A 21,069-nucleotide genomic window follows, 5' to 3' on the forward strand; every position below is an offset into this window, starting at 1 on the left:
CCATTCTACTTCTTGGCAACCTCTACATTAGAGCTAAGAAGTAATAATATTTTAATGACCTCATTCACTGAACGTACAGCAAGCTAACATGAGATTGTTATTATCTTTTCATGAATATTCTAAGTCAACACATCTCAGGCTGTTAGCTATAGTATACTAGGGCTTAGCTGAATTTTTTTAAGAACCCCAAAGAACAGTTTTCTTTGTCAAATAAGAATGGAGAGCAGGGCCTCCCCAGTGGTGCAGCGGTTGAGCGCTGGGTTGCGAAGCTGCCGCAGCCTCTGCAGCACCGGTTCGATCCCCGGCTGCTGGGCGAGGGTCCCACATGGCGCTCAGACCTCTCCTGCCACCTGATGCTCCCCTTAGCAGTGTGCTTCATCAGTCTGCCTGTTCTGCTCCCGCTCTGGCTCTGGTGGATTCTCTCACCCTCCCATGCTTTTGACTGTATCCAGTGCTTGTATGCATAAATAAATAAATCTTTAAAAAAAAAAAAAAGAATGAAGAGCAATGAGTCAAAAAAATAGAATATTTTGTCATCATTTTGTAACCAGGACCCTGCAGTGTGGACTTCAGGGCGAGACTGGTGTTTTCCTGACTGCCGTGGAAGCAGTGGAAACTGTTAGAAAATCGTGGTGGGTTAACCCAGCCAAGTCAAAACTTGCTCCTGTGGGCAGTCCCTCCCTCTGTGCCAGCCAGGTTAAATGGCCCAATCATGGGGTATCAAGTAGGGGGGCGCCTAAAAGGGAATAGAAGGGAGTGCAGGAGCCAGCTTCACATCCGCCAGACTCCTAGATTCCTCCTACTGTGTACCTGCCTCAGAAAGAAGATGGCTCCTAGCAGGCTACCTCCAAAGAGAGGAGCCAAAGAGTTTCTGTAATTAATGGGGGGCTGCCCCTGCCTCTGGTCTTGTCACCTGGAAAGAGCAGTGAAGGCTGCAGGCCTTGTGTCTTGAAGAACAGTTTATCTGATGGACAGGCACTGCTTGGTGCTGCTGCCTCTGTTGCTGTTTGGACCAGTATCCGATGCTGTTTATCTTGACCTTCAGACTGTTGCTGTGGGCTGCTGCAGCTTCTCAGGGTCTGTTCCTGTGAGCTCCTCCAGCTGAACTGTGAGTTGGATCCCAGCACAAGGCCTCTGGCTGCCACACACTCCAGGTCCTGGTTGGTAGGAAGGTGCCATCTTGGATGAGCGGCCTTTTGTTTGGGACTTCTGAACATTGTGGACACTGCCTAGGTGAGACTGCTGGCCACTTGTGGTCTTAGGAACTCTCTGTTTCTCCTGACTGTTAAATGAATCCCGTTATTGTTCCTTGAGCCCGAGTGGCCTTGCAACTGTGCGCACAGGCGAAGAAGCCGCAGTGATCTGTCCTCTGTTGGGCACTAGAGCACCCAAATAGCTTGTTTCAGTTTTCATTGCTCAATTTTTGAGAATTTTTAAAATGTGGTTAGAAAAACATGTTTATGAGGGCAGACCTAGTTCACAGTTTAGAAACTTGCAGCATCTTTAATGTACTTTTCATAGATGATACCACACATCCATCTTTATGCTGCGAAATGTCCACTAAATGTCTCATAGCGCTCTTCCGTGTCTTTTTCTAAAATGCCCATGTCTAGACCTTCCCCAATTTGCTAGATGCAAAAACCATCTTTTTAGTTATCGAGGCCAAACATTTTGGATATATCCTTGTCTCTCTCTCTCTCTCTCTCTCTCTCTCTCTCTCTCTCTCGCCCAATGCTCCCTTTCATCTGTCAGGAAATTTTGTCTGCTCTACCTTTATAATAATTTAGGACCTAATCCTATCCCACCGGTTCAACTGGTACTACCTTAGTCTGAACCCTTATAACTTCTGGCTTAGCTTATTGTAAAAGAAGCTAACTATGACCCTAATTACACATTTTTCCCCTATAGTCTACCACTGGAGCTCCACGCAACAGCTTTTGCCTTATAGAGCATAATTCAGGTTACATCACTCTATAAAAACCCTCCAATCATATCTCATCACACTCACACTCCACATTCTTGCCCTAATTACCACTGTGACCTCAGCTCCTCGTAGCCCACTCCTAACTCTGCTCCAAGCTCCTGGGTGTCCTCTTTCTTCCTCAAACACACCGCTGGGTGCCTGCCTCTGTGCTCTCCAGGTAGATGTTCAGTAAATATTTGCTGCATTACCAAAATGAACTCAGCAGTCAATATATCTTTGTAAAGACATATCTAGGAAACCATAAAACCTATTTCCACTGGGGTCCCATAAGGCAAATTCACCGTAGATATGAGGGGAGTCTCTCCTCAAATGCTCTCTCCATCAGCTTGTCAGTTCCACAGGGACAGGAATGAATTTCACCCTGTTGTTAATAGATTACCAGCACCTGTAACTGATTCTGGTATATTTGTTAAATGTTGAATGAACAGCTGTGATTTATTTTTACCTCCCACTCTAGAACCATAAAAAATGCACAAAAAATAATATTGCCTGCATCAGAATCTGTGCTTAAATCTCTCAGTGACCCATTGAGATGGGAAAATACAATTTAGATCTAGCAAGGTGAGATGAACTCTGAGTCACTGTAGACAGCTAATGAATCAGGGTCTTAGATGTTTGTAGCAGAGACGGAAGAAACAAAGATCAAGTCAGCAGAAGTTAGTGCAGTGAGAAGAGCAGAGTAACTAAGGAGGTAAGTCTAAATGCAGATGGCGACATACGTTGCAGTCACATGGAGACTTGTCAGTGAAAGTAGCTCAGGAAGAAGAAGTGAAGAGAGAGTGTCTGATGAATGTCATGGAGGGAACTAAACAAACTCACGTTTTCCAATAAATTCAACCCAACACAAATAAATGCTTTTTTCTGTAGAGCGACAGTTTATATCTGATGACTTCGTCTCTGAAATTAAGCTTCTTTGCTTTTCAAGAATCTCAGTGTATTATAGTGAATCTGACTCTCCCAGTCAGGCAAAGTTCGATTCTCACTGCTTGCCTGAGCAACGCCTCTCAGCTGACCTTGCCAGACTCTCTGGTCCTGCGATCCCTGACACAACAGTGATTCCAAAAAATCTTTCAGTAGTCACTCACTTCACCTCAAATGTACTTTTTCCAAAAAGATGTATATGCTTGAGCAAGTTAATAGACTTTAAAACAGTCAATTTACTGTCTGGAATTTATTATAAATTTCACTGTATTAAATGTATACAAAGTTGAAAAGGTATGATTATTGTAAGCTCCACATCACAAATAAAATTGGCAAGTTTTTTTTTTGTGTGTGTGTGTGTGTGTGTGTGTCTTCCATCTTCACCTTCTACTGCAATTACCAAAATGTTTATGTTTCTAAAAGGTTTTAGGGAATTCAAAGTAGATGACAAAAGAGAAAGATGTATATTTGGCTTCTGACATCATATTTTCTTCTACTTCAAAAATACTGGACTGTTCTCCATCAATTCAAACTGACTTCTAATCCACTAGATGTGATAATTAATTGATTGATGATATTCAATAGTTACTCCTTTAATAAACAAAGGACTTTACCATGCCATCTATGCATGTATATGTATTTTTGTGTCTATAAAGGTATTTTTTGTGTATATATGTCAGTTTGAAGCTTACATATATATACATTTTGCTCAATTTTTCATAGATATTTTTAATTAATAAACATGTTTTAGTTTTAATGTGCTTGTTAAATAAATAACCAACCTTAGTATTTTTCTCATAGTAACATTTCTGAGCTTTAACTGGGTTTTCTAGTATGGAGCTTCCTGTAGAGTTAATTAGATCTCTTACTGCATCTATTGTTTTCCATTTTTTTGGACACCATCCTGAAGCTTTTTCATGGAAAACTTCTAACCTAAAAATTCTTGCCAATTTCTCTCTATTACTCATCCCAAACATAAGCCAGGTTTATTGTAAGATTAATAAATTAGCCCCTAAGAGAGCTGTGTCTCACAGTTTCCTCCAATAGTTACTGCCGACTTTTCATTTGAAAATAACCTTTCAGAATCACCTGAGCTGTGGAGCTCATAAAATATTATGTATCAAAGCTCAGAACACAAATAAGAATTGCACAAGGTAAGCCACACCCACAAATGGCGGCCACATTGCAAGTGGGACTGGCAGCGAGAAGGCCAGATGGCTGCCCCCCCACACCCCATGCATAGAGGCCTTTGGTTAGAAACCCCTTTAACCTCACAATTCTTCAGACAGGACCACAGGCAGCCACTCCAATTGACTGGGTCAGTTATCACACAAGGTGACTCCGATGGGTGATTGCTGAGGACAACCTTGACTCAGAGCCCACTGCCTGCCCGGCCTTTGTAGCTGAGAAAGGGCAGGGTTTCCAACCTTCCAGTGTAGATGAGTGGTTATAAAACTCTTTCATATGTTTACTTTAGTTTTTGTTCTAATTAAATGCCTATTTATATCGACATACGATTCTGTATTTACGAGTTTTGTTGACTGCCCCAAGGTTATTTGATTGCATTTCAGGTGTGATTGGACCATGAGATCAAAAGGGTGACTGTCCTTGACACTGCATTGATGTGGACTCCTAGTGTCTGCACTGAGTAGATGAAGTAAGTCTCTGGGAATGCTGACTTCGACAACCAGGATTGCAGGAGGGGCAGAGGGACAGCATCATACACTGTCATTCTAACCATAGAAAATAGTTAAATCAATCCCAGTTCATTAGGAGTCATGTGATCTGAATTATTCTATTGTAGGAACCTTAGTTTTCTTATATGCAATCTAAAAAGGTAAAGTAAAATCGGCAGAGCACTTAGCACAATTAAATCTGAATTTAAAGGAACAGAAACAAGACTAATACTGATAGACCCATATTAACAATAATGCACTTCCTTAATCCTCCAATTACAAAACTTTGTTTTGCATCTTTCTTTTTTTTTTAAGATTTATTTATTCATTTATACATGCACTGGGTACAGTCAGAAGCGCGGGAGGGTGAGAGAATTCACCAGAGCCAGAGCGGAGAGCAGAGCAGGCAGAAGGACCAAAGTACGCTGCTGAGGGGAGCAGCGGGCGGCAGGAGAGGTCTGCGCGCCATGCGGGACCCTCCTCCAGTGGCCGGGGAGCAACCGGGGATTGAACCGGTGCTGCAGAGCTGTGGGCAGCTTCGCAACCCAGTGCTCAACCACTGGGGAGGCCCCATGTTTTGCATCTTTCACAAACGGCTAATTTCTCAGGATAAGTCATCTGTCCCATACATACTTTTATTAAGATACAGTCCACATACATAAAATCCACCTACTTAGCATATTTATGTTTAGTTATTCATGAAATTGTATAATCATCACCAACCAAAATCCAATAAATTCTTGAATTTCTTCTGCAATACCACCAAAGGATGCCATCCCCTTGGTGAAATAAACTGATGACAACATAATGTAAAGTTTCCATAACTCAACAGGCAATGGCACTTTTAGAGAAGCTTTAGTTCAGTTGAATCATTTCCAGATTAAGGTGGCTACAGGGGCAGAAAAAACAATTGAAGAGTGTGACACTCGATTGGTTCTTGCGTCAAACACAGAAAAGCTTTGGACTTCCTGTTTATAATCTGACATATTAATAGCTTAGGGGTTGTCACTTCCATACTCACAGTAAGAAAAGGCTGAATAAACTGGAAATCAGCAATTTCTCTTAGATCCATCAGAGAGATGAGATCACAGAGAAAGTGGAGTGACTGGTGGGTACAGAGAGTAATATCTCTTCAGCAGCAAAGACCCAAGGTCGGAAGCCCACAGATGAGTCAGTATCAGGAAGAACATACATCGCAATTGATGAATTTCTGGAAGCTCAGTGTGGACTAATTTAAAGCTCAACATTCTGGGAAGAAGGGCTGCATTTTCCTGAGTTTTACCTTTGAGAGCTCCTACAGGTATTCAGAGAAATGTCTCCTAGTGCTTCAAACAATGACAGGGAAAAGGAAATCACCTTGCTTGCTGTTCTCCGTAATTCTGCCTGTCCTTAGGGCAAGCCATTTTACCAGAGCTTAATCTGGTATTTGGGAATTACCAAATGACAACCCACACTCACTTGCAGTTCCTTTACCCTTCCTATGTCACTTATGGGGAGCTGGGTTGAGGAGTACTCGCATGGGTCACAGGCCAGGGGCACAGGCTTACTAAACAGTAAGTTCCAACCACAATGGAATGCTTCCCCTCCCTCCATACTTTGCCATCATAATAGGGTTCCTATATAAAAATGAGAAATTACAGCTGAAATTAACTGTATGCCTCAGACCTTATTTAAGAAGGAGTCCCCGAGGAAGTCCAAAGAGACAAGGGAAAAAAAACAAGGAAAGTGGGAGAAATTTTAGCTACTGACACCACAGCATGAATCTTAAATAAACACAAAATTTCCTACTAAAGAGCTATATATCATTTGCAGTTTCACTTAACTGACGCATCATGTCTGCTTTCAACAACAACAAAAATAATAAAAATCATGGTAAAAGGCAGTCTGAAGACAAAGGCCAGCATCAGAACAAGACTCAGACATGGAAGAGAATTTTTAATGATTAGATCAGAAATTTAAAATAATTGATTAATATGCCAATAACTGATTAAGGAAAATATGGAAAAGATATAAGAATAGAAGGGAATTTTAAGCATAGAGACGGCAATAAAGAAAAGGAAGTGTTAAAAATTCTGAAAAGAAACTTTTGGAAGCAACCTAAGTGGCCAAGGATGAGTGGATTAAGAATATGTGGTATATAAACACAATGGAATACTACTCGGCTATAAAAAAAGGTGAAGTCTTGTCATTTGCAAACAATGTGGATGGAACTGGAGGAAATTATGCTAAGTGAAATATGCCAAAAGAAGAAAGAAAACGCTGGATGGTTTCATTCATATGTGGAATATAGAGAAAGAAAACAAAGGATCAGGCAAAACAAAAGTAATAACAAACCCTTGAAACCTGATTGTAAAATTGAAGCTACTATTGGGGGTGGGGGGAGGGTGAAGAACAAATGGGTGAGGGGGCACATTGGACTAGGGGTGGAGGACTATGGGTGCCTTGGTGGTGGGGATGAGGTGGTAACATACTCCTGAAGAGTTGTGAACCTGTGCCATTAAGTCATACACAACATTGTAAACCAATTATTACCTCAATAAAAATGCAAATATGTAAATTTGCATTGATAGATTTCATAGATAAGTATAAACACATATAGAAAACTTTTAAATAGTCTATAAAACTAAAAAAAAAAACAGAAACAGAAATGAAACATGATGTTGATGGGTTCCTCATCAAATTGAACATGGAAACAGAGAAAGAATCAGTGAGTTTGAAAATAAGTCACTAAAAAGTAAGTCACTAGTCACTAGAAACTTTCCAAATTGTGAAGCAGAGAGAAAAAGGAACAGAATTTCCAAGAATACTGGGACAATTACAGAAGGTATAAGCAGCACATTTTTGACAACCAAAAGGAAAAGAAAGAAAAAAACAAGAAAATTATTTGAAATAATACTCCCAATTTTCTTACCTGGGATCACAGCACCATGGCTACATAGGAAGGTTTTATTTTAAGATATGATGCTGCACTTAGGAATCAAATATCATGATGTCTGAAACTTACTCTCAAATGATTCAGCAAGTGTATTTTTTTTTTTTTTATTTATACAAGCACTGGGTATAGTCAGAAGCACGGGTGGGTGAGAGAATTCACCAGAGCCAGAGCGGGGAGCAGAGCAGGCAGAAGGACTGAAGCACACTGCTGAGGGGAGCAGCGGGCGGCAGGAGAGGTCTGCGCGCCATGTGGGACCCTCCCTTAGGTGGCCGGGGAGCAGCCGGGGATCAAACCGGCGCTGCAGAGGCTGCAGGCAGCTTCACAGCCCAGCGCTCAACCGCTGCGCCACCAGGGGAGGCCCAGCAAGTGTATGTTTTGTTTTCTGTGTGTGTTTATGTATAAAGAAAGAGATAAAGAAAATAGAAAATTCCAAAAATTGTTTAATTTAGACACTGATTACCTGATAGTTAGCAATGACACACTATGACACTTCTGCACATCATTCTGAATCATTCCTGTGAAAATCATGCAATGAATGAATGAGTGGGTGGATGAATGAATGAATGGATTGTCAATATACACTACTCATATTTGTTCTGGAGTAGGCTTTATAGCAAGGATCTTGATAAAAACTCATTTCAACTTTTAAGGTGTTTTTGAAGAATCTCAAGGCAGAGGACTTACTGTTAATGAGCTCAATGATTTATGTTCTTTAAATTAAAAAATAACAAGATCTTCTGTGTGAGATGTTGCTACTTATTTTTACTCTAATTTCTACAGAAATTGGTTTGGCCCACAGGAGATGACCAAATCATAGCTGGCGGTCATTTGATCCCCAGAATCACAAGTTGTGCAATATTTATTTTAATTCCCAAGTTGTATAATAAAATTGTATAATGAGAAATAATCTGAGGGATACAGGAACTACAGGAAATAAAATTAGTAGCATATGAAATTAAAAATGAGCTAATAAACACATTTTACTAAATTTGAAATTTTGTCTCTAGCTACTCCTTATTGAAAAAGTTAACGCCCACTGAAATGAATCAATTTCATAGTTATTTGAAATATGCCTTCCTTACCACCGCCCATTCCCACCACGATGAAAAGGTCTGTTAATGCACTATCACGAATTGTCTCATGTAATTGGACAGGACACATTCATACCTGGCTAATCAAACTGCAAGGCCATTATAAACACCTACTGTAAACTCTTTGTAGCGGTATCTTAACTACAAAGTAAAAAATAACGATAGCAATTCAAAGAAAACATCTGCTAGTTAAATTAAAATCACAATGTCTGTAATCAGCTGTCATGTGCAAGTCGTCATATAAATATCCAAAGGACAGTAGTTTTCTAAAAATTCCCTGAAAGCTTCATTTAACTTGTTGCTTTTTCATCATCCTTTGAAAGAAATATGTTGCTGTATGTTTTGCATGTGTGCCGCTTCATATAAGATGGATATGTGATGAATTTCTCTAAATACCAACACCCTACAGCAAAGGACCACATTTTAAGGAAAAGAGAAAATCTCTTAGCTAATTGAAATTCAGAAATATGAATGTAATATGGTTTGGGAAAAGGAAAATAATTGTTTTCTGACTGTGGTGGAACAGGAGTGTGGCAATAAATCAAATTTTCTGCTTAAGGAAGAGTTAAATCTTGTGTTTGTTTTAAACTTACAGCAAGCCAACTTCCAATACTTAAATTGGATTCAATCTAACAAATATTTATGTGCATAACATTACCCTAGGAATTTAAATGATATAAAAATGACTAAAACTGGCTCCCTGCTCTAAAATAGACCAAAATCTAATGAAGGATAACAGATAAGTCAACACCTAACTGTACTACATTTCAGTTCAACTTGCTTGCCACTGTAGAACAGAAAAGATGAACCCTCTTTTAGTTGGGAAATCAGGGAATCCTGCCTGGAAGTAGGGGCATTTGAGTTACACCTTAAAATGTGAAAAGAATTTTGAAAACTGAACTAGAAAGAAATGACTTACTTTGAATCTTAAACTAGTATATTGAAGAGTGTGTGGGAAATGAAAGGAGAAAAGCAGTTTGGGGTAGATGATGGATGCAGATAATTTGGGGGCTGGCTCAATTGCCCCTGAGTGTTTTGTCAATGGAGAGACTTTTGGAGGAGGTTGGTGACTAAAGCCTGTGGTTTTAGACTCCAATTCTAATAGAGAAATAGATGATGAACTAGAGTGGATGGACTGGAGGCCGGGACACTCTAGTTAGAAGGCACTTAGAATCAGCCACATGAAATAGGATGAAAGAGGAGGCAGTCATCGAACATCAAGGAGACACACTGATGAACTCAGATTAGACTAAGGGGAGAGGATAAAAAAAAGATCAAAGATCTCTTGGGTTTCTGATGTGGTCAGAATCTCGCTCTTGAAATGGAACACAGGAGCAGATCTGAGAATACATTGTTGAGCTGTATGAATCCATGTTGCAGTCACCCCCACATGTGGTTTACAGGCAGGTTAGGGTTCAGTGTCCATATATAAAAGGAACTCCTGAGACCTTAGACCTTCTGCTCTTAAGTTCCCCTTGCTCTTCTTTCCAAACTCCAGAGTGACAAAAAGGACATCGATTTACAAAAACACTATTACATGGAACAACTTCTTCCGCCTCCCAAACACGGCCAACAGAACCCACTGGCATCTGAATTGTAGCATGTTGCTGCTCGCCGCATAGAACACCAGTCCTCTGCAGAGCTCTCCTCCTAGCTCTCAAAATGCCTTCTGATCCCAGGGTGTCCGGCACTCTCCACACCAGTCTTAACATGTACGTATTTGATCATTGGGTTGTGTCTGTCTTCCTCCACCAGGAAAAAAAAAAAAATAAAACCAGAACTGTTAGTTTTGCCTAAAACTGGGGCCTCAGCTCTGGAAGTGTCTGCTATGCAGTGGGTCTTAAATAACAATTGATTGAATGGATTGCTTTGATTTTGGCCTTGGAGCTGACAGACACCCTAGTTTCAAGAGTTCTCAAGTGGTTTAGTTATGACACGTACACTTCTTAGTCAACGGCACCTATCATAAGGTAAATGTGTCCTTTCTTATTTGCTAAATTGAAATAAAATTATTTTATATAATACTGCTACTTGACTCAAGGAGCCAGCTGACTTGCCAGATGCTTGGTATGACGGCGGTGCTTGTCAGGCCTGAGCTTGCCTCAGAATTGCTGGCTGAAGCAGACGGCTGGTCGCACTCCTAGAGACTCTGATTCAGTGGCCCTGGAGTGGCTCCAGCAAGCTCCCAAGTGATCCTGATGCTGCTGGCCAGGGAATCACACTTTGAGAACCGCTGCGGTGCTTGCCATGATATAACTGCAGCACAAGGGCAAGAGATGTCTGCAGTCAGGGAGCTGAGATTCTCCATGTGTTGGTGATGGAAGAGCAGGGCCCCAGGGGAACAGATCATCACTCTTGTTTGCAAAGCTTGCAGACAAGCTTTCAGAATACCTAGAAACCCTTTTTTATTTTCCTGGATTAATATGTTAAAACTCTATTTCATCCTGTTGCACGCTACTACTAAAAAGAAGGCACCGTGACTTTCAATTACTAGAAGACAACATGAGGATGACAGCCAAGACTGTCAAAGGTGCCTTGATGCCACTGGGCTTCCTGAGGCCCTGAGGATGTCCTCTCGACTGTGATCTCTTGGCTCTTACTGATTTCTGACTTAAAACCATCCAACTTTTCATGATTAAAGAGAAATAAATAAAAGCTGCATTATTTATAAACCAGGACACTTTTGAGACAGAATGGGTGCTACTAACTTTACTGGGTTAATTATCAAATAGGATGATGACAGCAGTGTGAGCCTCCTCTCTACACGAGGAAATTGTTTTAATGAAAATCAGGCGATAAAAGTCCATTTGAAGCTTCCTAGTTGACTTTTGTTTCATTCTGAAGAATTTCTCAGTTTGTTTTCAGTTGCCATAAAAGACCTTCTGAAAGTCCCATCTATCTACCATTGGGACTTGGTGGTCCCCAAGCACAACCCCTGCAGTGCACACAGGTGGCAGACTCCCATCTGACTGATACAGATGACCACAGTGCCACCATGGAATGGCGTTGGGCCACATGCAGCTTGTACACTAGTTCCTCCTGCAGCTTTGGCCCTCTTTGCTACTTTGTTTCCTTAGTGCTAAGTCAAGGACATCATCCCTTCCCCACTGAATTACCTACATACTAACATGAACCACCCAGACAGGACCTGCCTGTCATACAGGCCTTACCTAGCAAAGCTGAATTCTTTCCTTTTTCCAAAATGCACATAGGATAAGTTTAACATTGTTATTTTAAGAGGTTCTTAAGAGTTGTTAACTCCAGTAAGTGAATTCAACTCTGCATCTCAGACTCTCAGAACAAAGGTTGGGGAAAAGGGCTGGGGGAGAATTTACAAAGCAGTCGATGGAAAACCTCGACCATCTAAATATTTGCAGTATTTAAAGTATACTTTACATTTTACAAAAGGAGAATGTAAGTTTTTAAATCTTCAACAAAGGTGATTTGGATTTGCAGTCATGACAAACACTGACAGAAGTCATTAAGTGTGTTGGATTTCTGGGTAAATTTCATGGAACGTGAAGACATTCTAGCCAGGGCTCCCCAACGGAGTAAGCGGGTCACCCACCGTGTCATCTAACATTAGCTATTTCTGTTTTTTTTTTATAGCTTCTTTATATTGCTCTCCTCCTAACATACACATTCTCTAAAAAGGTCAAACTCATGTTCAAGGTGGCTCTGAGTGGAAGCTTCTGAGGCCACAGATGGGGGTGCAGAGCAGGGAGAAGCACAGGGCCCAGAAATGGGTGGTGCAGCGTACCAGAGGGAATGGCAAAATCCAAGGAATTTTAGAGGACAGAGAGCCTAGAACAGACGTTCAAGGCTGGAATTTAGAAGAGAGTCACTATTTGGGACTGGGATGAAGAAGAGCGGGGGAAAAACAAGCAGCAAAACACTGGTTTCATGAAAATCCAGAGAGATCAAGAGTACTGAGTGCTATTTATTTACAAGGACAATTACAATAAGTTGAAAACAATTGACCCATGGCCAACACATTTTGATCATTTCAGAATCTAGGAGCTTCATTGGGGGGTAGAGGCAGGGGGGAGATGAAAAGTTGCCATATATTGTCCTGAGGGTTATAAATGGGGAAAATCATCCCAAGAATAACACCTGGACTTCAGGGAGGGATGCAATCCAGGAAAGGTCACTGTGATGGATGCCTTTCAAGGAAGTCTTACAGCAGAAAGACCTGCCAGCAAAGTACCTCAAAGAGGTACTTGGGGACCTTGTGCTGAACCACAGAAATGCCGATGCAGACGCTGTCTCCCGCACCTCTAAGTCCCCCCATTGGGGGGGCTGCAGATTATTGAAATCATTACTCACATGCCAGCCATAGTTGCTTTTTTTTAGCTATGTCTTTCCTCCTTTCACGTTTCGTATCTAACCCCAACAATGAAAAGGTAGTTAGTTAAGGAAGCTAGGCAGACCATCTTTTTTTCATACTGTTTAAAATGGGTTTATAAGAAAATGGAATGTCAAGAAATTCAGTTATTTGTTGTTGCGAATAGATTTTTTTCTCTTTCAATCATGCTATAACTAGGTGCACATAGATGAATGTGACTTTAAGATATGCATACAAAGAAAACAGTACTAATACAAATCTCCAAGTTGCCACCCCAATTTGCCCAGAGCCCAGGCCCATGGAAGACACCCTCCCTATTACAATCAAGACAATAATCATGTTGACCTTTGATGCGCACCCCCTACCTGTCAGGTGCTGCTTTACACACTTCCCATCATTCATGTATGGATTCATCTAATTCTCACACAGACTAATTATCTGCCTTGTAAACGCTGAAGGGAGAAAGTTTAAACAACTGACTCAGGGTAACAGAGTGGGGACTTTTTTCACATAGTCAGGATTCAAACTTGTGTTCTGGTCCATTATCCTATTATTGCCTTTTGGACCAGTACTTCTTGTCCATTGTTCACAGACAAGCATACCGAAAGCATGGATTCCTTTTTATTGAAGCATTAAAGTCACAAAGAGTACAAATATCAGACTAGGAGTTATTAGTAGTTAGTTCTGTGGTATTACAGAGCAATTGTTTCTTCAACCTTCTGTTTCTCAACTCAGCCTATGGAATGGATCTGTAATGCATGCTATATACCAGAAAAGACATATCTATAAAGACCTTTCTAAAAAAATTTAGTAAGTATTAATCAGATGCTATTATATATCTGCCAGGCATTGTACCTGGCTGCGGGGGACAGAAATTAACCCAAGTGACACAGACCCCAACCTCAGAGAACTTATAATTTGCTATCATCGTGCTTCAAACATATTCTCACTTATGGATACCCAGAAAAAAAAAAATCCTTAGAATGGGCAGCAGATGCGTGGATTGTTCAAAGCATAGGGGCATATCCTACCTCCATAAGAAAGCTCTGGAACAGATAGACTATTCAACTGCAGGAACATAAGTCCTTCACCAGGGACATCACAAGGGATTGGCAAACCATTGCGAAGGGAGGGCTGGTTCAGTCTCGGGTAGGATAGGGAGTGATTTCCAAGAACAATATCAAGTGAAAAACCAATAGGTGAGTTTGCTAAGTGAATGGAGTGGAAAGGGAGGGTGCCCCAGGAAAACAAGAGAAAGGGGGACCAGAGGATTCCCTCTGGGGGACTAGAAGACACACTCTGTATGAGCTGGCGTGCTTAATGCTAGCAGCAAAGGAGGGTGACGGGGCAGCTCAAAACCATGTGTCTATTTCTGTGGAAATATTAAGCTGGGCAGGTTCACATTGGGAGCCCGTGGGCCACAGTGGAAGCTTATTTAATTACATCAAAGACATCATAACCAAGGGCTGGTTTTTATTGCCAAGCGTTGGCTTTCTTTGGTCAGTGCGAGCCTGGAAGTGATTTACATAAGAAATGCAGGTAGTGCTCAGAAACACCTGCCTTTCCCATGCCAGCCTTCCTCTGGTTTCGAAAATGGCAGCCTCTAGCTCGAACGAACAGATTCGTGGAAAGCTTGTCATGTCCATAGACAGAGCGAAGGCAGACACTGGACTCAACAAGAGAATTGAGGTCACTGTCGTATTAGTGATCAAGGCTTCCTGCTCACTGTCTGGTGCTTTTGCTGCACTCCCCAATGTCCCTTTTGCTCTAGCATCCCTCTCTAAAGAGTATTAACTGTATGTTCTCTTTTTTTTTTTTTTAATTTTATAGAGGCATGCTTTATTTATTTATTTATTTGTTTGTTTGTTTGGTTATACATGCACTGGGTACAGTCAGAAGCGCGGGAGGGTGAGAGAATTCACCAGAGCCAGAGCAGGGAGCAGAGCAGGCAGAAGGACCGAAGTACACTGCTGAGGGGAGCAGCGGGCGGCAGGAGAGGTCTGCGCGCCATGTGGGACCCTCCTCCGGTGGCCAGGGAGCAGCGGGGATCGAACCGGCGATGCAGAGGCCGCGGGCAGCTTCGCAACCCAGCGCTCAACCACTGCGCCACCGGGGAGGCCCTGTATGTTCTCTTCATTGACAAAAGATCTGCCAAGATGAATCTCAGTGCAGTTGAATCTCAGAATTCGCCAGGGAGTTGATAACCCTTGTTTCTGCACTGATTGGTGTTATTCAAGCAGAAGTTACGCACGCCTATGTGTACATGCACATATACGTATGCATGACCTGTGTGTGTATATATCCAACGCGTATTCAAAACAAAACAATGTTCATTCAAGAAGTTGGACAACGAAGTAGCCGGTGCCATTAGCAGGAGATAAGCGGGTTTCTAATAGGCTTATACTTGAAAAGGGACTCGATTATTACAGCTATTCTCTAGTACCGTGGTTATGTTTTGGGAGACACAAGATATGAGTCACTTTAGAAAGTTTTGTTTATGCGATTCAATGCAGGAGTAGCAAGTAGTTGTTTCATCAGATTAGATGTGGACGAGTCACTAAGGTGTGCCATTAGCAGAAGTTTGAGCAGGAACCCAAACTGTAAACCTTCAGCCAAGGTAAACCCTAACCTCTATCAGATCATCTGTCAACTTTAGGGGTTTCCCTTCACGTCCACAGATTATCTAGGGTCATGGTCCTTTCCTGCCTTGCTTGACCTGGACCCCAAGTTATCTAATCCTGGCTGATTAGCTTGGATGATTTGCCTTTGGGGAAAGAAAGAGTTATGTGGAGACAGCAATTCCTTTACCAAGCAGAGATCTGTGTTAAAATGTCAGGAATAAATGACCCTAAATCCTTAGGATTTTTTTTTTCCTAAGGAAGAGTGAAAAAGTTAGTACAGATTGTGCAACTTTTGCTTTACAGTCTATTTTTCACAGAGAGGAACTTCTTTTTAGTTCTTTTATCTCTTTAGTGACACTGTTACAGAAATGCCCACATGGCTACATAATCAAATGCAAATAAGTCCAAGAAATGTTGATTTTGCTCTCAAAGTTCAGTACTCTCTATGCAAATTGTACCTTTGAAACTTGCAGTTTTCTGTGTTCACTGCCACCACCCTACAAAATATCTTCATGTGGCCTCAGCTTCAAAATTTTATAGGTTTTCATTTTGCTTTTTACTGATAGTAGGAACAATATCAGTCTGCTGATCTTTCCAAAGTGCTATATGTTTTGTTTTGTTTTGTTTTTCTGACTGGCTTTTGAAGGACAGTGCACATTAGCATCTGCCCTGCCTAGCTGACTCGGGTAAAGACAGTATTTACAAAGGTGACCCCTAACTAAGAGCCCAAAGCCAGCGGTAAAAGCACATGAGGTGGCCACCTTTTTGATAGCTTCTCATTAATTTTGAAAAAAGTCTGGTGATGTGATGTTTAAGGTCCCACCTGGGAAAATGTTAACAACAGGGGAAGATGAGGAGGGCAAATACATGAACTCTGTACTATCTTTGCAACTTTCCTATATTCCAAATAACTTATTCCAAATAAAAAGTTCATCTAAAAAGTATTACTTAGGAGATGTCATATAGAGTCATATGCAATTATAGAGTTACGACATAGCAAGACAGCTCAGGAAGTTTATCAGAAGGGATTCTACTGAATTGGAAATCAATTATATGAACAGTCCTTGCTGGAGATGCTCCGAGCAGACCAGACAGCTAATCATGTGGTGGAGTTTTATTTCTGAAGGATAACTTTTGATTTTGAAACAAGTTCAGGTGTACAGAAAAGCTGCGAAACATCACCACATTAGGCCATTTATTTTCTTTTTTTTTTTAAAGATTTATTTATTTATTTATTCATTCATTCATTCATTCATTTATTTATTTATACAAGCACTGGGTAGTCAGAAGCACGGGAGGGTGAGAGAATTCACCAGAGCCAGAGCAGGGAGAAGAACAGGCAGAAGGACTGAAGTACACTGCTGAGGGGAACAGCGGGCGGCAGGAGAGGTCTGCGCGCCATGCGGGACCCTCCTCCAGTGGCCGGGGAGCAGCTGGGTATCGAACCGGCACTGCAGAGGCTGCGGGCAGCTTCGCAACCCAGAGCTCAACCGCTGCGCCACCGGGGAGGCCCTAGGCCATTTATTTTCTATCCATTGTGATTATGTACTTAAAAACACTAAAAGAAAACTGATTTTGTAAATACCACAAAGTATCACAGAGTTGTGACAGGTATGCCCATCTTTTATAAAAGGTGGCTCTCCTTTGTTCTACCCAGAGACAGAAATAAAACAAAAGTAACCAAACTGAATTTCGCAAGACATGGACCTTTTAATAACTGAAATAAGCGCGAGTAAACAACCAAAAGCCTTGAAAAATACCAAGTTCTCAAATATGAGTCACAAAATCTTGCTTCTTTGAGTGCAGACAAATACCAATAGGTCAAAAAGAAGTCAATACTCTAGAAAACAAAGGATATAACACTTGAAAAAGAATTGGTTTTTACCTGTAATTCCCAGCACAGTCACTTCAGTTAGCACAACCTTTTAAATTTGTTTTAGAGGCAACAAATGGAACGGAAGTAGAGTTCTCCTGAAAAATGATGTTATTAATAATATGACCTTCCTCTGAATCACAAGACGCTCTCAACTGCATTCAAGGCTCAGGGTACAGGATATGTGGTCAAGTAAATCTAGTAACAAGTTTCACTCTGAGACAAATGTGTCCAATAATCGGAGCCATGCATGCATTCACATTATAAAAGGAGAAACTGGATAAAAGCTGAATGTGGGGAAACTGAAAAGTCATGAGCTGATTTCTGAACTCACACAGTGAGTGGACAAGGAGGCCCTTATCAAGACTGGGTGGGAGAGGTAAGTCCCCTCAACTGCCCTAACACCAGCCAGCAGGGAGGGACATTCAGTGGCTCGGGGACTTCATTTCTTTATCAAACAGGGCTAATCAAACTCTTCCTACCAATTAAGTTGTACTTCCCAGAAATGCCAAAGGGTGCATCTTTGGGAGAATACACTTTTTTTTTTAAGATTTATTTTTATTTATACAAGAGCTGGGGCACAGGCCAGAGTCGCGGGAGGGTGAGAGGATTCACCAGAGACAGATAGGGGAGCAGAACAGGCAGAAGGACCGAGGGCACTACTGAGGGAAGCAGCAGGCGAGACAGGAGAGGTCTGCGCGCCATGTGGGATTCTCCCTGGCCAGCCGGGAATCGAAGCAGCGCTGTGGAGGCTACAGGCAGCTTCATAGCGTGGCGCTCAACCCCCTGCGCCACCGGGGAGGTCCCTGGGAGAACACACTTTGAAGAGGAAAGACCTGTGGGGATGTTTGTGCTTTCATGATATTTTTCATAATAATGGCTAATGGTTATTGATCTTTCATTTCGTATTCTCATGTTCCAAAGACATGATCCTCTTAGTTATATATTTAAGGTAATATGATAATGAGAAACCTATAATGAGATCCAAGTACATCCCAGCCATTGCAATATTTGTTCGAATTAACTGGAGTGGATGAAGAATGAAGAGATCAGGGAATCAGGGTATAACATGATGAATCTTACACTCCACTGAGGATGAAGTTAGAGAAGAGACTGGGCTAGTTAGGGAAGAGACAAGTGAGTCATCCTGTCTCTCTGGAACTGTACTCAGAATTCATGCACAAAATCAATTTTCTACAAGCTTAGACAGCCTCAAATTCCATCTTATTAGACAGTATTTCTATGACCACCAAGAGAAAATTATAAGAAAACCAGATTACTAAGTGTCTCCTAATGCTGTTTGCACCAGCTGCTGGGGACTCCTTGTAAGCCTTCCATACCTGAAAGCCATGCAGGGCCTTCTGTTATATCTGCCTTGAAAACATATTGATCCATTCTTCATTGACCACAGTTAGAATTCCTTATTACTTCCCATGAGAGGAGAGTAAAGGCCTCCAAATCTCTCTATAGTTATTCAAATCTTTTCTACAGCAAGTCCATTTGATCATGCTGCTCTGCGGTTCCTGGGGTAGTTTTGCATTTTGTGATTACATAAATCTCACTGGTAAATTGTGTGTTTATAGGGCAGGTTTAGGAAAGACCCAGCATCTTACACTGAGAAAGTATGAAAGTATATATAATCAAGTGAGCACCCCATTTTCTTTAGACCACCCACAAGGACATAAGACTGCTTTTAAATAACAAGATGATTGGTAGATTTCTCAGACCTTCCCATGTGAGGCTTTAGTTGCTCTCTTGCACAAAGAAAGAAAGAATGTGATGTAATTGTTAGTGTTTTATAGAATGTGAACAGATGTTTTCTTGAACTTTCTATGGAAGTTAATCTTTTTAACATAAATCGAACACATTTTCAGTAAAGAGATTTAAGACCAGCAGAACCTAGGGGAAAAGATTGAGTTATCTGTCAGTTACCTCTTCTCCAAGGCCTAATTTTACAAATTCTCTATTAAATCATCAATGAATATCAGATATAGCCACTCTGATTTTAAGGAAAATGAAAAATTTATACCAATTTGAGTGTTGGCATGAGAAGAGAATTACCAAAATACAAAAGTATTATGTGTTCACTGAAGAGAAAATGGAAAAAACAGGTTGACAAGAAAGAAAAAACATAGTTCATATAAATCACATTTTTAACCCTTTTAATTTAAAAATATATTGTAAGCATATTTCCATGTTAACAAGTTAGATAGATGACTATTTAGATAGCTACATAGATGACCAGATTACAACATCACGCCTGTTGGCTATAAAGAATTATATTTTCCTGGTAAAATTCTAACCAATTTCTAATTGTCAATTGGTTGAAATTTGTTGTTTATGAGTTTCATGCTGAATTTGTGGATTGACTGAGCTTTCCAGTACTTATCGTTACATCTGTATGCATGTTCCATTTCTTTAGGATATGATTTTTAAACAAACAATTTGTGCAAATATATTCCAAAATTGTCCTTCAAAAAAATCTTCACTAATGCACATAGCTGCCACCAGAATATGTGTTTGAAGATTTCAATAATCAATAATTATCGGTTATTTTTGCTGAAAAAAAAACTAGTTACGTCTTGCTTTAACATACTAATACATTAACAATTTGTTTACGATTCGGTGTACTATAGACTGATGACCAAAACTCTAAAAGAAATAATCTAGATAATTAAGACCCTCTCTGCCCTTTCTTTCTCTTTCCCCAAACAACCCTACAGTAAGATAAAGTTTACTTGTCACATTTTCCAGAACCAGAAAGAGGTGATGCAGAGAACTTTGATCCTTTCCACTTGTTCAGAGAAATGCTGCCAAATTTGACCACGAAATTTCATAGTTCAAAAGTGCCTGACTTTGGAACGACAAATATATATACCCACACTCAATGGAGGGAAAGTCAAGTCATTCTCGCGGAGCATGGAATGGAAGTAAGAAGATGGTGCGGCTGCTACCTCAGGGCCCTATTTAGTTACTTTCACACTTTAAATGAACCATTTCTTTTCACTAAGTACATGGTGGAAATAGCATAACTCCTCACTTCAGTTTGGAAACAGAACATTCTCTCACAGTGGGTTTATATTATATAACAGGTTTGAAACAGAAAATAAAGTTAACGTGAAGCCATTAAACCCAACAGTTAAAATGGCAACAGATGGCACCTGGTAGGAAGGCAGGGGCCATTCTGACTGACAAAGAGGGGGAGGAGTATGAAGGACAGCTCTACCCCAGTTGGATGCACACTGCAGAGTAAAGAGGTGTGCATCCTCCACTCACAGCTCAGCTGGTCTGGTCAGCCAGCACTAGGCCCAGATTCTCCTTTTTACATTCTCCTTTTCCTGCTCTTAGACACAAGCATGGAGAAGAAAAAGGAAGCATGTTCATCTTTTCTGAAGACAGAGTTTCACCCACGTATTGATTCACGTGACAAGCATTTATTAAACACTTTTTATATACCCAGGTGGAAGGAGACCCTGGGGAGGCAATCATCAGTGTCTGGAAAAAACTAGGTTTTATCACCACGGTGATCTCAGTCTAAAACTTGGTTTCCCCACTTACCCATCACCCCACTGAGATATCTTAACTTCTCTCCATTTCAGCTTTCTCTTCTGCGAAATCAAGGT

General features: G+C 40.9%; 1 protein-coding gene across 2 annotated transcripts in view; it reads right to left on the reverse strand.

Moving 5' to 3' along the window:
- Positions 1–21,069, reverse strand: part of FGF14 (fibroblast growth factor 14) — a gene marked incomplete at both ends in the record, with an annotated part of 478,380 nt that overhangs the window by 177,085 nt on the left and 280,226 nt on the right. The gene's annotated exons all lie outside the window — the stretch shown is intronic.

The sequence above is a fragment of the Talpa europaea genome (genome assembly GCF_964194135.1).
Source record: "Talpa europaea genome assembly, chromosome: 6".
NCBI lineage: Eukaryota > Metazoa > Chordata > Mammalia > Eulipotyphla > Talpidae > Talpa > Talpa europaea.